Source organism: Pagrus major, chromosome 13 (assembly GCF_040436345.1).
Source record: "Pagrus major chromosome 13, Pma_NU_1.0".
In the NCBI taxonomy this organism is placed as follows: domain Eukaryota; kingdom Metazoa; phylum Chordata; class Actinopteri; order Spariformes; family Sparidae; genus Pagrus; species Pagrus major.
In genome coordinates this window covers 4,820,543-4,838,269 of record NC_133227.1, presented here as the reverse complement: position 1 = coordinate 4,838,269, position 17,727 = coordinate 4,820,543, and positions in this window count along the sequence as shown.

The following is a 17,727-nucleotide window of genomic DNA, read 5'->3' as shown; positions in this document are numbered from 1 at the left end:
ACATGTTACAATGAAACAGCCCATGAATCCAGTTTAATGAGCTCTAAATTATGCTTTTATACTCCTTGACTAAGGATGCGAGCAGCATAAAAGGGCCATAAAAAATACATGACATTTACACATTCCAGCAGCATAATAGCTCTCCTAATTCTGTACATATTCAGGACCATTTAAACCACATTTACCACCAACTGCACAGCAGCCTTACTGTTAGAACAATATCTAAACCGCATCTCACCGTAAAACAAACTAGAATTACTGCCTTGTGGATTTACGCCTCTTCATAGTCAAGCTGGGGTTTACATCCATGTCTGACCAGCCTTGTATAAAATACGTAGGGAAGACTTTAAAAGAAATGTAATTAAAAGGTATTAAGTGTAATTCTTGGCGAAATAGAAGTTATCACTATACACACATGTATGATTTCAAAGGATAATTTCCAGCCATAAACATTCTGTCTTCACTGAGAGAGTGGAGAGTCACATTCATCAAACCCATGAGCTTAATGCTGGTCTGTTCTGTACAGATCCCTCCTCTGTTGCTCTTCCCGAGGTTTCTTCCATTTTGCCCATAAATGGAAGATATTCCTCATCCAGGTCAAGGGTCTAAGACAGATGATGTCATTTGCTGTAAAGATTGTAAAACCCCCCTTGTGATTTGTCATCAAGAATTTGACTTTATTTTTATTAAGCTTTGTTGTTCTTGTTCTGCTGTATGTGTAAGGTCTTTAAAAAAATAAAAACAGAGTCAAATTCCTTGTACAGTATGTGTTCACATGCTTGGCCAATAAAGTTGAGTCTGATAGAGCACAAAGTTGTAGCCATGACAGTAGACAATCCTTCAAATGTTGATGGTGCTGCAAAGAAGCAACAAATTCTAAAATGGGGATGCTTCACACCAGACATTTGACGTAAGTCATTTGGTTCAAGTCGCAAGCAAGTCCCAAGTCAGTTTTTCCTCGGCAAGTCTAGTCCCAAACATCGAAACATTGTAAATAAATGTATTCTTGCCAGTTAGACAGTGTATGGGAGTTCGCTTTTGCAACATATATCTTTATAAAAGCTTCTTTGTTTCCTAATTTCATCTCAATAAAAACAAAATCCCCTCCCCGTCACTCTTAAACAGTGAAATACTGACAGCCGGATTAAAGAAAAACTAAACTGAAACCAGAAAATGAGTACAGCCATCCCGAGTCTCAAGTCATTCATTTTCAATCAAGTTACAAGTTACAGGACCTCAAAACAGTGACCTGAGTCGTCACAATGACTCGAGTCGACATCCCTGCTTCACACCCATCTTCATATTTTGATTGTGTAGTTCTTCCTGCAGAACGAGAGCTCAACAATCAGTACAATTTCAAGGTTTTAAGTTATTGCAGAACTTTATGATGTCACAGAGAAGTTGACCTTTGACCGTTTGCATAGATAATGTCATCACTTCATCATGTTATCCTATTACAAATGTATGTGAAATTTTGTCATAATTAGCGCAGACATTCTTGAGTAATGGCCACAAGCACAAAAACATGTTTTGTGATTTCACAGTGACCTTGACCTGAAGACATTTCATCATTCATCAGGCATTCCTGAGAGACTGCATCTACAAGAACGGGATGGACAGACAACCGAAAACATAATGCCTCCGGCTATGACTGTTGCCAGCGCGGAAGCACAAAAAGCCACAGTGGGAGCATCAGGCGCTGTCACCTGGACGAGGCGGCATGTCGAGCTGTGTAGCAGTGTGTGATTCTTTTGTCACAGCCCAGTGTGTCATCCAGTGTGTCAGCGTGGCTACTGCTATTCTTGTATCCCACAGCCCTGACCACAACCTCGACCGCTGCTGCCGCCATGCTTGCTGACTCAATGTTAATTAGGTTAGGGAGCTGCGACTGTAGGTTGGGCTTTTGTTAACTGGAGCTTTGATTTGGGTTTCTAGGATCTGGCAGCTTGAGCAGGCAGCCCTGCAATTGCCGCATTACATGCCGTGGGTTGGTGTGCAATTAGCCGAGTAAAAGAACCAGGAGACCCTCGTGTTCCATCTACAGGCAGGTTTGTCTCGTCAAACTGAGCTACAATCTTTTTTACAGGCCGACAAAACATGTGGTGCGCTCATATAGGTTGGCTGTGATCAATCCCTGGAGTCACTTTAAATCTTAAATAAATTCAGAGCATTTAGCAAGTTGTTTCAGGAGCATCTGCAGGGTCAGGAGTCGCTTGAATTCCTCTCATTAGAACCAGGAGGCAGATGGAGCCATGATTCATGTCGCTGGATCTGCATGCAACGCTGCAGACTACTCACTCATGCACATAGGCAAACAGATCACCCACACATACTCATATCCACCGCACATGCTAAGCACACATATAGGGTGTGCGGCGGTAATTGCAAATGCACAGCAGCTGATTTGTTTGCGGGTTACTGATAACGGAGAATCTAGATCATAATCGACAGAAAAAATTGGAAATGCCCTAAACATTTGAGAGAGTCGAGTTATGAGTAAAATATTATGCAGTCAAAGAACTTGCTTCCTTCTGTCTAAAATGGTCTTTCACTGCCACTTATTTAACACTTCTGGAACGCTGTGTGCTGCAGCCCGCTGCCATTCAGCCTCCACCTCAGCAAGTGGTACTGTGGTGTTGCTGCACCTCACTGTGAGTGAGGCAGTAACGCTGCAGAGCGGAGGCACACATCACAGCGCTGGCCGGGCCTCGATGTAGGGGCAATATTTCTATGAGACATTTTCAAAATACACATTCAATTACTTCGGAGTATATAATCCCTTTGTGTTTCAGACAGACATCCACAAAAACGGTGATTTGAAACAAGATATTGTTACCAAAACCTGCCTGCCTCCTTCTTTTAATGACAAAGAAAGAGCATTCATAAGATGTATTTGCCTTTGCAAAGCAGCTTGAACAGAAGTAATTAGATTTAGAGGGCAGATAGAACATCTTGTTCATTATACACATCTTCTTATTTCTTCTGCACAGCCAGTCCTCAGACTGACATGCTCTCATATGTAACAGGATGTTCAGATTTGAATCCCTTCAAGGCTGAATTAAATAGAAAGTAAGCACAATTACACTTTGTGCTGAGTATGCAACAGTAAGTGGGAAAGAAATCAGTAGGACATGTGTTTACGTCTCATTTAATGAATGGTGTAGGTTCTAGAGCTGCAAAATTAATCGATTAGTTTTCAACTACTAGATTAATTGCCAACTATTTTGATCAATGATTAATCTGTTTGAGTAAACTTTTAAGACAAAAAAGTCAAAATACTTTTTAAACTTAAAGGGGCACTATATAGTTTTGGAGAAGAAATTCAGACTCAGACTCTTTTTTTTCCCATAACTGAATAAATAAGAAGAAAGTTGGCAGGGTCTGCCAAATATAAACAAAAACAGTATGAAATTGTGTTTATTTAGTTTGTTCAGGCATAAAAAAATCTTCTGATTAAAATCTTCTGAAAAAAATTTTCCCCAAAACTACATACTGTACCTTTAATATCTTTGGGTTTTGGACAAAACCCTAACCCTAACATTTGATGACTTTTTTTTTTTTTTTACAATTTTCTGACATTTTATAGATCAGACAACTAACCGATTTATCGAGAAATAATAAACTAGCAGGTATTTATATATATATATATATATATATATATATATATATATATATATATATATATATATATATATATATACACACACCTATATATGCGACATAACCTACATGAGTTTATTCGATTTCTCCCTAACACCACATTCCTGCCCACTGCTGTACAGTGTCATATATTGAACCCACAGCCACACGCTACAGCCCGAGCCCGACACACAGCGATGCAGAGAAACAAACAGAGAGAGAAGACGAGAGAGGCGGAGAGGAAGCAGTGGACGGAGTGAAACGTTGAGGAGAAGAACGAGCAGCTTGAGATGCACACAGCTAGAGAGGAGGAGGCAGCAGGAGGGAGACAGAAGGGGGGGGGCACGGTGAAAAACGGGGGAAGCCAATAAATGGAGAGTCACAGAGGGATCAACGGGGCTGAAGATAAATATGATTAGGCGGAAAACTGGAGGCAGACTGATGGAGGAGGAATATCGAGGAGGGCAATATGAGAGTGGAGGGAATAAGCAAATGGAGGCGAGCACGAGGAGGAGAGGATAGAAAAACAGTGAAAGGCAGCCAGACTACAGAATGGGGGAGGGAGGTGAAATCAAGCCTCTCACACTAGTCGCTGTGTGTGGTCTCCTAGCAACACTGTCAGCCATGCATCTCTTCCTTAGCTACTGAATATGCACAAAGCAGGACGTCAGCCTCGTCATATGTGATGAACCCAGGGTTGAACTCCACTGCTGCTTCATGTGTACCTGATCCCCCAGAAACGACACATCTCATGTATGTTAAATGGAGACAGCATCTGTTTGCTGCTAACATTCATGATGCTGAGCCACACACTGCACACTCTCTGGAGCTGCTACTTTGCCATAAGCAGTCCACTCCACATAAATCTGACTAATACACTCGAAGGAATAGCATGACATGTTTTTAATGAATGCTTTCAAGGTAGATGTGAGTTATTTTCTTTGAATCCCTCCTCTCACTTCAGCTGCACGTTTGGATGGAAGATGCCAAATACGAAGCAAGAAAATCAGGTGTAAATCTTTGCAGTGGTAACATTTTATCACCTGTCAGAGTCGGAAAATGAGCATTTGAAGGGAAATAAATATTAACATTAGCTCGGAGAGTATATTCACCAGCTGGGATACTAAAACAGGAGAACTATGAAATCACAACCTTACAGAAAAAGTCCTGTTGGTCCGACCTTAGGATACAGACAATTCAGAAGCTCACTATCCTATCTGAGACCTCGTATCTTAACTTAAGAAATCCCAACTAGAACTGTAAACTTAACTTGGTCCTTCAATCCTCTCGTCCAATAGCACTTGTCTTGTCATGCCTGTATCTGTGTTTAAAATGTTCATGAGACTGCCTGTCTCCATGACGACCACTGTCTCACTTCACTTGTCACTGGCTAGCTGGACAAATAAAGACAGATGTTCAATTTCAGCTTTGTCATGTCAGTGGAGGAAAGGATATATAAGCCACCCATTAATATATTGGAAATTTTAAGCTAACAGGCTAACATCAGTGTTAGCTTCACCAAAAGGCTACAAGCAGGAGCCTGTGTGACGTGACTAAAACGTGTCATTTCATCACTGTTGAACAGTTGGCAAAGCAAAACCAGCTTTCAGAAGATCGATGCTGACCAGTGATGAAGGCCCACAGAGGATTCATTTAATTCCTTCTCATGACCTTCATCTGAACATCTGGTTTAAATCGACTCGTTCACATCCAAATACACAACTAGCATGTTGTCAACCTCTTGAAGGGGAGCGACTGACTGACTGTGATTATGTCTCATGATAGCATCCATCCACGTTTGTGAGCTGCATTGTAAAAGAGGGAAACTAAAAAAATAACTCTGACAAAAGTGACAAAGACTAGTTCATACTTTGTGCTGACACAGTACAAACATGCTCACAAAATACTAATGGTCAGATGTCACACACTTTCTGTGCACAGAAGCTCAAGTGACAATGAGAGAAACTATCCGAAACATTTAGTCAGTCAGATAATTTATGCTGCATCACATCATTAACCATTAATGTGTTCAATTTGGACAAGAAATCCCCTCGCTGCTGAGCAAGGGAACACTGACGCACTCAAACCTTTCATAACATCTACATCATTATCATCACAAGTGCAGTGAAGAGTTCACCTGTTGTCTGTACATTGTCATGATCCATGTATGGATCCACAGATCCTAAAGGACACTGTCAAAATTATAGAAAGGAAATTATAATCAGGGAACCGGTTCATTGTTTAGATCTCCACTTTTCAGGGTTTTTTTCTTCAAATACTGAGTTTGATGTTTATGATTGTCTGTTTTGTGCCTGACCATTGGGATAACCGAGTAGGGCGGTTGGAAAAATGATCAAACACCTCACCTTAAAGGTATAATATGCAGGATCCTCTGACAGCTTTATTGCATGTGTGCTGTGTGCAGACTGAAGAGATGCTGTGTGTCTGCCTTTAAACCAAAATCCTTGAAAAGCTTGAACTCTTCCAGGCTGAGCTGCAGGTCAGAAGCCCTTTCCAGCAACAGCTACAGCGCTTTGAGAGCTTTTACACACAAGTTCAAACTAAATTAACTGCAGTCTTCCTCGCAACAAAACAGTCACCTGAGGTAAACCCTGCTGCTGCTCGAGCCCACCGCGCTGTAGCGTGCTCGACAATCAAAACAACCAGACAGATGCTACTGGTAGTTTGACCTGAGTCGTCCTTTCCCTCGTGTGCCTTCTCTTCTTCACTATCGCCTGCTCTCCCAGACATTGTGAATACGCCACATATTCTGATCTGCTCACCAGGCTCAAACGCGCCATGTGGATTTTAAAATATGGATGGTAAAAAAACCTGGGAGCAGATTTCTTTTCTTGCACATTGAGCCTAATTAATATGTATTTTGAAGTGTGTCTGCGGTAAGAGGAAAAGGACATTATTCAAATAATTCCCTCATTGTGCATCACTAAACCAGAAGCCACCATTTTCACCTTTGGGTTACACAGAGGGGCTCTGTGCTGCTGCTCGAGCATGCCCCAACTTCTCTTCATGTACTGCTGTTGTGTGCTGCTGAATGCTCGACAATATTGCATTGTGCAGTGAAATGCCTGTGGCTGATGAGAATGGACAGGAGGAGGAGGAGGAGGAGGAGGAGGTGGAAGAGGAGGAAGATGTAGAGGCTGATGTATCACTCCAGGCCAGGGATGGAAGGCACATGAGAGGCGTAGAGGAATTTTGCTGGATTTTTTTCTCATGACCTCTTTTCTGATGTTTTGGACACAAAACAAATAATAACCTCAGTATTTTATAAGTAAGGTCACCGGGAATAAAGCAAATCAAACCGCACGTTTTATCATTCTTTTTTAAAAGGTCAAAATCCCAAATGCATTCACTTAAATATACATATACAAGACACTTTGCCCTCTCCGGATTCTCCTCCTTCGCGTTGTACAAACTGAGTGACCGCTAAATTTTTCATGGACTCCAACCAAAAATAACCTACAAAAAAAGCTTTCCGTGTTCCCCGTCACCCCGTGCTGCCAGGACACAAGCCTTGAGCCACAACAAACTCGCAGAGATGCTCGATGTTTGTCTCACCTACAGTGCACACCTTTTCTGCCAACAAATTACTCCTATTATCGGCAGCGTGTGTGTGCATAAGCAAACACGAGCCCAATGAGCGGATCATGAATGGCTGAAAATGTGAAGAGCTGCAGTCAGAGAGTGCTACCTGCAAAAATATCAAATAACACAACACTTATCATTAGCTCTCTGGTCAAAAAGAGGCGACCAGTGAATGACCTCTCAATCCTCGTCTCGCCCTTGTCCTCATTTTCTTCTGCTGGAATCTGCAGTAACCAAGGTGACCCAATGCACTTAGCATACATGGACACTTAGCCAGCTCGCAGGTCCACCAGTCCTTACACGACACTGGATGCGCTTTTATTCAGTTTGAGTTGTTTACCTACTCTGGCACGCGTTTAAAATGTGGAAATACTACATCATATGTACAGACAAAAGAGGCACCCAAGGCAGACCTCGCCCTGGGAATGACATGTGGAGAGAGATGAGGGGAAGAAATGAATCAGAATGTCGGGATGCTCAGGATATGTTTCGTATGAGAGCTGTCACTAGATGTGGTAGATTTTTCTGCAGGGTTTCTTCAAGATAACCGGCCTTTCAGACACATTATTCAGCGCTGTGTGTAAGTAAACTCTCTTGTCCATCACATACCAAAAAAAAAAAGGAGAAAAAAAAGAGGGAGATCACATCATGAACCGAGAGAAAGTCTCTATTTTGTTTGCTCTTTGTATTTGGCTACTGAATCCCAGACTGTGAGGTATAGTGCTGCAGGGAAAAGAGTGAGAATTGAAAAAAAAGAAATGGAAAAAACCTCCATGCTCACGCTCGTGCACGTGGGGAAGAGCTCCACTCTGCAGCTGCACACGCTTCACTGAGCCAGCATCCCTCTCTAACCAAGATCTGACTTTTTTTTTTTCAGATGTGGATTACCCAGCAATATTGCCTGCCTCCCTGTTTGTTTGTTCACTTTGAAGTCTTTTTGATCATAAAAAGAAAAAAATCCAGTCTGTCTGTCACGTAGAAGTGATGGTGCTCTGTTGAACTATTAACCAGGACTACATGTTTAACATTAAATCTTTATACAGTACATGATGTTCTTTCCTCTTATAGAAGTGAGAAATGTCTTATCAGAGTTGACAACGCTGTACACAGACTGTGGACAACATGCATGATCTCTCTGAGCCGAGTCAAACCCGGTTGTAGCTATTTTATAATCCAGAACAGAACTACAGCCCATGTGCTCACTGACTACTGATTCTGTTTCAAAGGTTTTGATTTATTTGATTCACCTTTTAAAAAACAAAACTAAAAACATCATTGCCTGCAGCACTTTAGGCTGTCCCTGCCCCAACATGACAAACCTCATAAACTATTCAGCAACAATTAAGCAAAGCCCACTTGCCCAAAGCAAAACAGGGATCAGCTGAACATCACTGTAAACTAGACATCTGATTTGCCTCGCAGCGGCTTGCAGTGGGCTCTACTCATGTCCTTGCAGAGCAAGTATGTTTTAAATTGCCTTTGTGTGCAGAGGCTGAAGAAAGAAAAAATGGACTCAGATAACCTCTAAAAATTGCAAAGGAAAATCCAAGGCACTTTCTTTTAAACTGTTCAAATGTCTTTATTGTCAAAACAAACTCCAACACATTTTGGCATCAAGCCTTCGCAAAGGGAGTCGTACAGTCTGACAAAGGCTTGATGCTAAAACAAATAGTTGAGGTCTAACGTGACCATGCCGAGACAATAAAGGCATTTTAATAGATTTGAGGAGCTATATGTAAGAATTTTAGTTTAAAGGAGACCTATTATGCTTTTTCCTTTCCTTCAGGGTGTGCGTGAAAGTTAAAAAGGTCACTGTCTACACCAACAGAAGCTCCTCTCTCCGACAGAAAACACTGCTCCGGAAACGCCTCGTCAGTAGTCCCGCCTTTTTCTGTGACTTTATGACATCATACTACAAAATTTACATAATTCATGCCTAGCGGCCGGTGGCTCAGGTGTGTGTGAGCTGACCAATCAGAGCAGACTGTGGGGCCTTAAAGAGGCAGGAGCTAAAGCACAGTATACAGTGCTGCAGCAGTGGATAATATGAGAAAACTGATGTGTTTTTTTGAGCATTAAAGCATGTAAAGTCTAAGTGATTGAAGTGTAGGTAAAACGAAACTTATCGATGTTGCTTTCCGCTGCTGGTGAGTTAACGTACATTAAGCACCTTTAAAACGGAGCGCCTTGGCATTTTCTTGAGATCTTTATGTCTACATATATCCCTATCCAAAGAGCACCTCTAACAAACCCACATTTGAGTCCAGGATGTGCTCCTACCCTTATATTTTTTTGATTAACTCAGATAACCTCTGTTCAAAAATCAATCCAGACATTATGGAAAGACAAATCAAAACACACAAAAGAAAGTACTATAACAAATATGCTGCATTTGCTGAGCCGCCTTTTCTTCTGACTGTAAGATGGAGAAGCAGCAGCAGCAGCGTTGGTGTGATTAGCAAAGCCAGGTAGGCCACAAGTGGTCTTCCAACATTCGAATCATCCTACTCCTTGTGCACAAAATCCCCCGATAAGCCAGTCATAGCGTAGGCTGCGTAGGATAAGCACGCACACACACACACATGCCCACACAGAGCTCTCCCACTCATTCATCTCATTACATACAAATCATGTCTCTCATGGCTCGGCTATTTGCACCCCACAGTGTTTCAAGTTTCTGGTAAAACACACACACTGCCACCTCGAAAGGTTTTTTTTTTTAATATATCAGGCACTTTCGAGAGTTGTTGAAAATCAGTAAGTCAGACATGTCTAAGAGCATTTCAAGGGTCTGCAAGCTGAAAACCAAGAGAAGTGGTAAAATGTAAAGGCTCGTTGGGCTTACAGGTGTTATTGGCAGGTTTTCAGCTCAGGGTCTCACTCGAGCAGTTCCCATTGCTGTCATTCCTGCTGTTCGCTGCACTCACGGTTATGAAATGAAAAGGCACTAACTGGGGCAAATGGCAGGTGATAGGAGATAAGGCACTGTAGGGTGTCCGATTCAGGCAGTGTTTTCTTACATTGTCCTCCTCCTCAGGACACATGGCCAAAATAGCAGATGGAGAAATATCGCTGACTTTAACAGGATGATTATGAGTGGCTTGTGCGGAGACCTGCTTTGGCCCAGAGTGGCTCCCATCCAAAAACATTTGTACAGTCTCACCTCTGATATATCAGGTGCAACCGTGTCATTGTTTTTGATGAACCAATGTCTTGCTCCCCACTCTGAAACGGCTTTGTTAATTTACCAGTAATTGTGCACAAAAATTGCAATTCTGAAACCTTTCAGTCAGATTTTCAACCTAATTCACCCAATATTGAAACTAAATGTATAGTCTTATAATAAAAACATTGCATTGAACGGGCCTAGAGAGGATGAACATTAAAATCATTGTTGTGTTTCTTTACCTTAAAATAAATATGTATATCTACAGAGGGAGTGGGTCCTCTTCCAGAGTCTGCCAAGTTGCTACAGTAGCCCAGAAGGGACAAACCAAACACCGGCTCTGGAAAGGGCCTTTCAAGCTATTCCCGTTTTTCGCAGCGACCACAGGTGAGGGTAAGATGAAGGTTGTTCAGTTGGTTGCAATCAGCAACCACATTGCTAGATGCCACTAAATCCTACACAGTGGTCCTTTAATTATGGTTCACTGCAAATATACTATGTTTGAAGAATAGCAAGTAGTCACAAAGTGAGAAAAAATAAATCATGTATAGAATTTTAAACATTTTAATGAATCAAGATGCATTGATAATAGCGATGCATCTGAATAAATACAAATCACATTTACCTTCCATTTTTAAGTGTCATTACGACAGTATTTCTTGAAATCTGTGTAATGATAGCCGATAAATATCAAAGATAACACAAAGTCAAATTGCTTTCATAGACTTCACAAGCATGGCTTGTTGTTGTGTGATAAACACAGGAAAAAAAGATGAAGAACAACTGCAGCACACAACACATGTTCTACAAGAGAAGGGGAAAAGGCAAATCTAGTCTAACAAATCATAGACCGATTATCCATCTTTGCTCACTACATCTCAGCCTTAATCACCCTAAGGTGTGCATAAACTACAGGCTAGGAACTTCTTTTTAACACATTGGTCATCTTATTAGCATTGGCCAAGAGAAGCATGTAATTATAAGTAATCTGTATTGGCTGAAAAATTATCCATCTTGTGCTCCTAATGGATAATCATTTTATGATCGTGCCTTGAGATTCCAATCGCTACATGAGCTGCATGAGGTTTGTCCCCAAAATCCCACCAACCTGGTGCCTTATAAACCTCCCACATCTTTGTGGATCGAGTCAGAAGGTAAAACGTGTTCCTTCTGCTGCCGCCCGAGCAGCTGGGATTCTTATCAGCACAAATGAAGATTGCTCTGACATTTACAACACATACTTAAGTCACCCTGCATTCACATTTGCATTTCTAAAGTCACTGTGTACACTCACCTATTTCACACGCTGATGCTGAACCCTGAGTTTCTGCTGGATTACTGCGACCTTTAGGAGTGTGGCACACAACGAATTACCACTGCGAGGTACTTCTGCGACCACTGTGCTCCACATCAGTTTCAGACCCATGTATAGGGAGGACACAGTGACACATGAGGGCAACAATATTTGTGGAACATATACTTTCGTTGTTTGTGCCGGAGAAACAGCACGTTACAGCCGCCTAATGATTATTGACAATATTCAAGGTCTTTTGAAGGTCTTTTACACAAATGTTGCACATTAATGAGGGAACATTAACGACTATTCTGGCACACTTTGGTCCATTTATGCATGCCTCAACATGTATAATTCAAAATACATCTACAATGTGCTCCTCTGGTAATTGCAGATCTTGCCAATTACTGTTCTCACATAATGATGATGAAATGACTTTGCTACGGGCTTCTTGAGACGAAGCAAAAGATAAATGGCACACAAACATATGTAAACATGTTTGCTCTCTGTCCTCAAATTGCATGTTTATCCATGTGGAACATCCAGCACAGATACAGATAAATAGTTGGTGATTAACATGGCTTGAGACCGCGCTCTCTGTGCCAACAAGAGAGGAGTAACTGTTTGGCTCCTAACTTTATTTATTTTGCACGGTACCATGCAAATGGCTTTGAAAGGTTCAATGAGAAGAAAACAGAAGGGAAATGAACAAAGATGAGTTGCCCCAAGGAAATCATTACCACACATCATTACTCTTGACTACACACTGCAATGAAGACTGGATGCTGTAAGACGCTTACAGTCCAGAAGGAATAGCATTTAGAGGGAGCGTTTGATTTGAGTTTTTTCTGGTTAATTTGGCCGTATACATCCCAGACATCCTTCGGTCAGACGAGGGACACGCATGTTATGATCCTTTAAAGTGTGGAGCACCCAGCGAGACAACAACGTCTGACAGTGAGGCTGCAGTAGAGGGAGCTCCCGAATAAAGCACCAAGAAGTCAACGGTCGTTTGTAGGGCAAAATAATCTGCTCTTTCCTCAGTGGGTGCAGGGGATGTCGGTCCGTTTAGATTTTGCCTCTGCATCAAGTGCATCACATAAAAAAACAGAAAGTTACGATGAGACAAAATAAAGGAGACATATCCAAAGGAGAGCGGGCAATCTGTATGCCTTTATGATATCTATTCAGAAAGAGTGTGAGCTGAAAAAGTCTAATGGGATTCAAGTCTGTTTTTTTCTCCCTCCCTCTCTTTACTGGTCCAGCCTACGAGAAAAGAGCCAGAGAAGACAGAAGACAAAGGGGGATGACATCTAACAATGTCCAAGGGAGGATTTGTACCCAGGACATCGCTGGTAAATGGCATGCCCTTTAATCAAGGAGCCACCCGAGAGAATCCCTACACCTTTCAACCTATTTATAACTCAACACTGTGACTGACTCAAGTGCATGAAAAAGTTGATTTGATGTGTAAGAAATGCAGAGTTTAAGTTCAAGTCTACAGGAACTGGTGACATGATATTAATTTGAAATTGAACCAACAAAATGATGAATTCATGTGAATATACAATACAAACACAATACAGAAGAGGTTGTTCAAGTCGTTAAATCAATTTGACCTACATTAGTGGGGGACACTTTAAAGGATAAGTTCACCCAAAAATGAAGATTCGGTCGTTTTCTTATCACCCTCAAACATTTCTGGAGCTTCACAGCAAATCAGCGTTGCAGCATTCTCCTAAATAACTGAAGTAGGTGGGGACTTGTTATAAAACATAAGAAACAATGAAAAAAAAGAACATTAAATGGCTCCATATACCTTGTCCAGTGTGATCAAAGTCTCCTGAAGCTTGAGATCCCAAACTGATTTGAAAAGATTGTTATTTACATCTTCGATGCACCGTCATTGTGCACCCACTTCAGCCCTTCAGGGTGCTTGCTAACGCTTTTAGCTTAGCTGCTACAGTGAAGTTTCAAATTTAAAAAGGGTGTAAATAACGTCTTTTCCAATCAATTTGGGATCTCAGGGCATCAGAAGACTTGCTGTGTGGAGCCATTTCATGTTAATTTGATTTGGTTGTTTTTTTTTTAGTTTGTCCAACAAGTCCTCATCTACTTCAGTTGTTTAGGAGAATGCTGCTAAGCTGTTGTGCTGTGAAGCTCCAGAAAGGTTTTGCGGACTATGAAACTTCACCTGACTTTCCATCTGTATGAGGATAGGTAGATAATGACTGAATTTTCATTTTAGGCAGGACTTATCCTTTAAGATTAAAGGGGAACACCACAAATGTCCACAGTTTCTGTGAAAACAACCGTATGATGACATCTGTTGCTCTCTGAGGAGCTTTGTCAAGTCTCAGAAAATAACCCTGATGATGTCAGACTGATGTCACCGATACAAACTAGGAGAAACGTTTACGAGGAAGGGAGTGTCTAAGTCACAAGATCTTTGATGACATTTTGAGCGGTCTTTTGTAATCTGTTTCTTACAAGTCTTCCAATGTTGTGGAGGTGTAGTAAAATCCAGGATTAGCCATTTTTCAGCCTTACTGCGTCCCTTACTAAAGAGTGTTATACATTTTGTTCACAAGGAATTTTAAAAGCAAGATACAACAAAGAAAATACCAAAGAGCCATCTGGCACTTTATCAATAGATTTAACAGCCTGCTGATTTTAACATAATGTCATAACACTCAACCAACGCCTCCATAATATATACAATTTCAAGATACCAGCCTCCAACTTCTACGCACATGAAAAGAAATAGTACAAACTTTACTCAAATTCACAGAGTGTCAGCTGGACGGCTTCCCAGCGCGTCACAGATGTAAACAGACACACACATGATTAGCATGATTGGCAGTATAGATTTTAAAACACAGACCAGTTGTGTTGTCATTTCTTAAAAGACAACACAGATGTTGGGCTGAAACTAACACCTGATGATTATGTCTTACTTTTTTGATTAATCATTCGGTCCACGAAAGGTCAATCGCAACTTTGCAAAGCCTGACGTGACGTCCTCAAATGTCTTGTCTTGTCTGACCAAAAGTCCAAAACATAAGTTATTCATTTTACAATCATATTATAAAAAAGAGAAGCAGCAAATCCTCCCATTTCAGAGGCTGGGACATTAGAATCTTGTTCATCTTTTCTCTATTTCTGCTTAAAAACTGACTGACACTATTATTTGATTATCAGAACAGTTGCTGATTAACTGTCTCGATTAATTGACTAATCCATTCAGCTCTAGTGGGCTGTTCAATCACTTTTATTAGTGTTATTTACTCAGCATGAAAGTACAGGAGGAAGTGAAGCAGAGTGATGGGAGAGAAAACTGTGGCAAGATTCAATCCAAAAGCACAAGAGACAAACTTTAACTGCCTCTGAGCTAAAAATGTCATCTTTTCTACCCGGAGTAAACAAAGCAGACTACTCCTTCGACTAAATAACCCGAAATTTCTCCATTGTGATGATCAGAAGAATCGGCCAGAAGCAGTTTTATAAATCCTTCATTTCTCTACTGATAGCAGTCACTCACACTGCTCGTGTGCTGCAGTAGAAACAGTCGTCCTCCGTCATTTCTGATGCCATCTCTCTCTGACTGAGCCGAGAGATTCAAGATGGTGAAACCACAGATGGAGGAAGCACATGCTCTCCCTTTAAGAATAAATAACAATGCACACTAAAGCCAGCTAAACACAACTACGGCAGTATTGATTTAGAAATACCTGCCCGACTGGCCGGTGGCAGCCGTTTATATTACTTTTACTAACCTATTGACCCGCTGCTGCTCAAACTCAAGGGAAACAACCTGTTTGGCTGCTCCATGAAATCCACAGAAAAAAGAAAAAAAATCCATTACTGCTCACCCAGACAGGGGTATCCACTCGACTAGAGAAATGGGCTTAAAATGTCAGCATCTGCCACGTCTGTCGCACATCCATCAGTCCCTTTCTCCTCTCTGGCCCTGTGTGGGCCTTCCCTCGCCCTCTCAGTGCATTCGTGTATTCAGTCTTCCCTTCTGGAATCAGACGCTGCCGGTCAGAGCATCTGAATCATCCACTTCCTGGAGAAAAGCTCAGATTTAGTCAGAATCCTTTCTCTCTTAGTAAAAACACTCAATAATATCTCAACCACGAGCTCTGCCCTATTTCATTAACTCTTAACTAAAGTCTGTGTATTTTGATTATTCTACAGGCAGCACATTCTGATTTATTCTCAAGGATTAAAGGTTTGCAATGAAGCATATTCCATTAATTTCCACGCTGCCACACACATCACATTTCTGCTCTGAATTTGGGATCACCAGGTGAGCGCCGACAGTTAGCGGCAGCTTGTGCGAGCCCCTGGTTTCCTTCTGCATTCAAGGCACGCTGCACGGTATGTGTGGCTCACAGCCTGCACTCAATGACCCCCAAGTCACAGCTGCTCTCACCCATCCCTGCTTTCCTCTATCTGTACCAACATAAAACCAAACAGCACAAGGGATGTCTCAGATCATGTTTATCTTCATCTGTAGCCTGAGGAGGACTTAAAGCCATGCACAGGAAGATTTTTGTCATGTTCAGCTCCAAGGTCAAGCAAAACTGGCTGGTGATTAGTTTCAGTTTTGATTTCAGCTCAATTTCAGGCAGATAGTAAAGTCAAATCATGATCTCTATATTCAAATGTCTGTAATATTCATCAGGATTTGCAGTTTTCTGATAATTGCGCCCAATCCTTTCCCATGCTCCGGCTGTATTTGTTTTGTAACAGATAGCCTCATAACTGACATGACTGCTTCTGTCAAAATAAAATGTCCACTCAGTATTGATGGAACATCTCCTGCCAAGTCAAACAGCCTCCCCTGATTCATCCAAGTCCTATTGGAAGAGGCATTAAAGCCAGTCGGGTAAAGAAACAACTAACATTTCAGCAGCTTAATAAAGACTGTTTATTGAAAATGCCATAAGCATGTGGTGGAGAGGTGAGGGAGAAATCTCTCAGTGTGAGTGATGCTCGTTTTGAGTGGCTGTCACGCCCGGAAAAAAAGGGGGGGGGAGGAGGAGGAGGAGGAGGAGGAGGGTGGTGGGGAGGGTAAAAAAAATCAGTGTTGACTACCTTTAATTTCACAACCTCTGGGCCCTTATGGATGGTCTCGTAAATGATGGGATACTGCGGCAGTTTATTGGGTCTGATCTGATGGGTTTTCCTTTAAAAAAACACACACACACATCAGATGAACTGGCTCCCCTCATCCAGACGCCTGCCTCTCCCGCACCTCAAAGACGCGCCAACACATCCTCACCTGGCTGCGCGCACACACACACACACACGCCACCAGTGTATTCACCGCCCATTCACACACACACGCACACTGCTGCACACTTATTATCCGTAAACATGCAGATGTTTTCCATCACGGCCTTGCAGAAGGAGCCTGACTCCGCCGCTTGTAGATGTGATGCTGATGGTGTAGGCATTTGATTAACAACGCCGTGCATGCTCGGGTCCAGCATCACCAGTCAGCTGATGGAGGCTTGTTTTTTTTTTTTTCTGGGTGAAATATTTATAAGCTCTTGTCACGACTGAACTCAAACACGGGCTTGTTTTGGGGGGGGGGGTTCACGCCGCGCGTCCTGCTTCCATATCTCCCACGTCTCCTTTTGTGTTTTGTGGGCTAAAACACAGGCCCTTCACTCACCGTCACGGGCTGCGAGGCTTCAAGGTTGAACAATTTGGCTTGTGGACGCACGGCAGCTCACTGTCAACCTTGTATTTCTTGAGATTTGCACGCGTAAAAATGCCACCAGGCCGACCCCGACGTCTCCTCCGCAGTACAGCACCATATTTTCTGCTGCTAATTAGGCAGACAGTGCATTTACGGCTGTGACAGCTGGGTGATGTAAGCGACTGATGCGATGATTTATGGAGCAGAAACATAATATTAGGCTGGTATGAAGGTGTGAAACCTACCTTAGTAACTGGGTAGCCTATGGCTGGCGCAGAGGCAGACTGTGCCGATATCCAGTTGCCCAGGCTC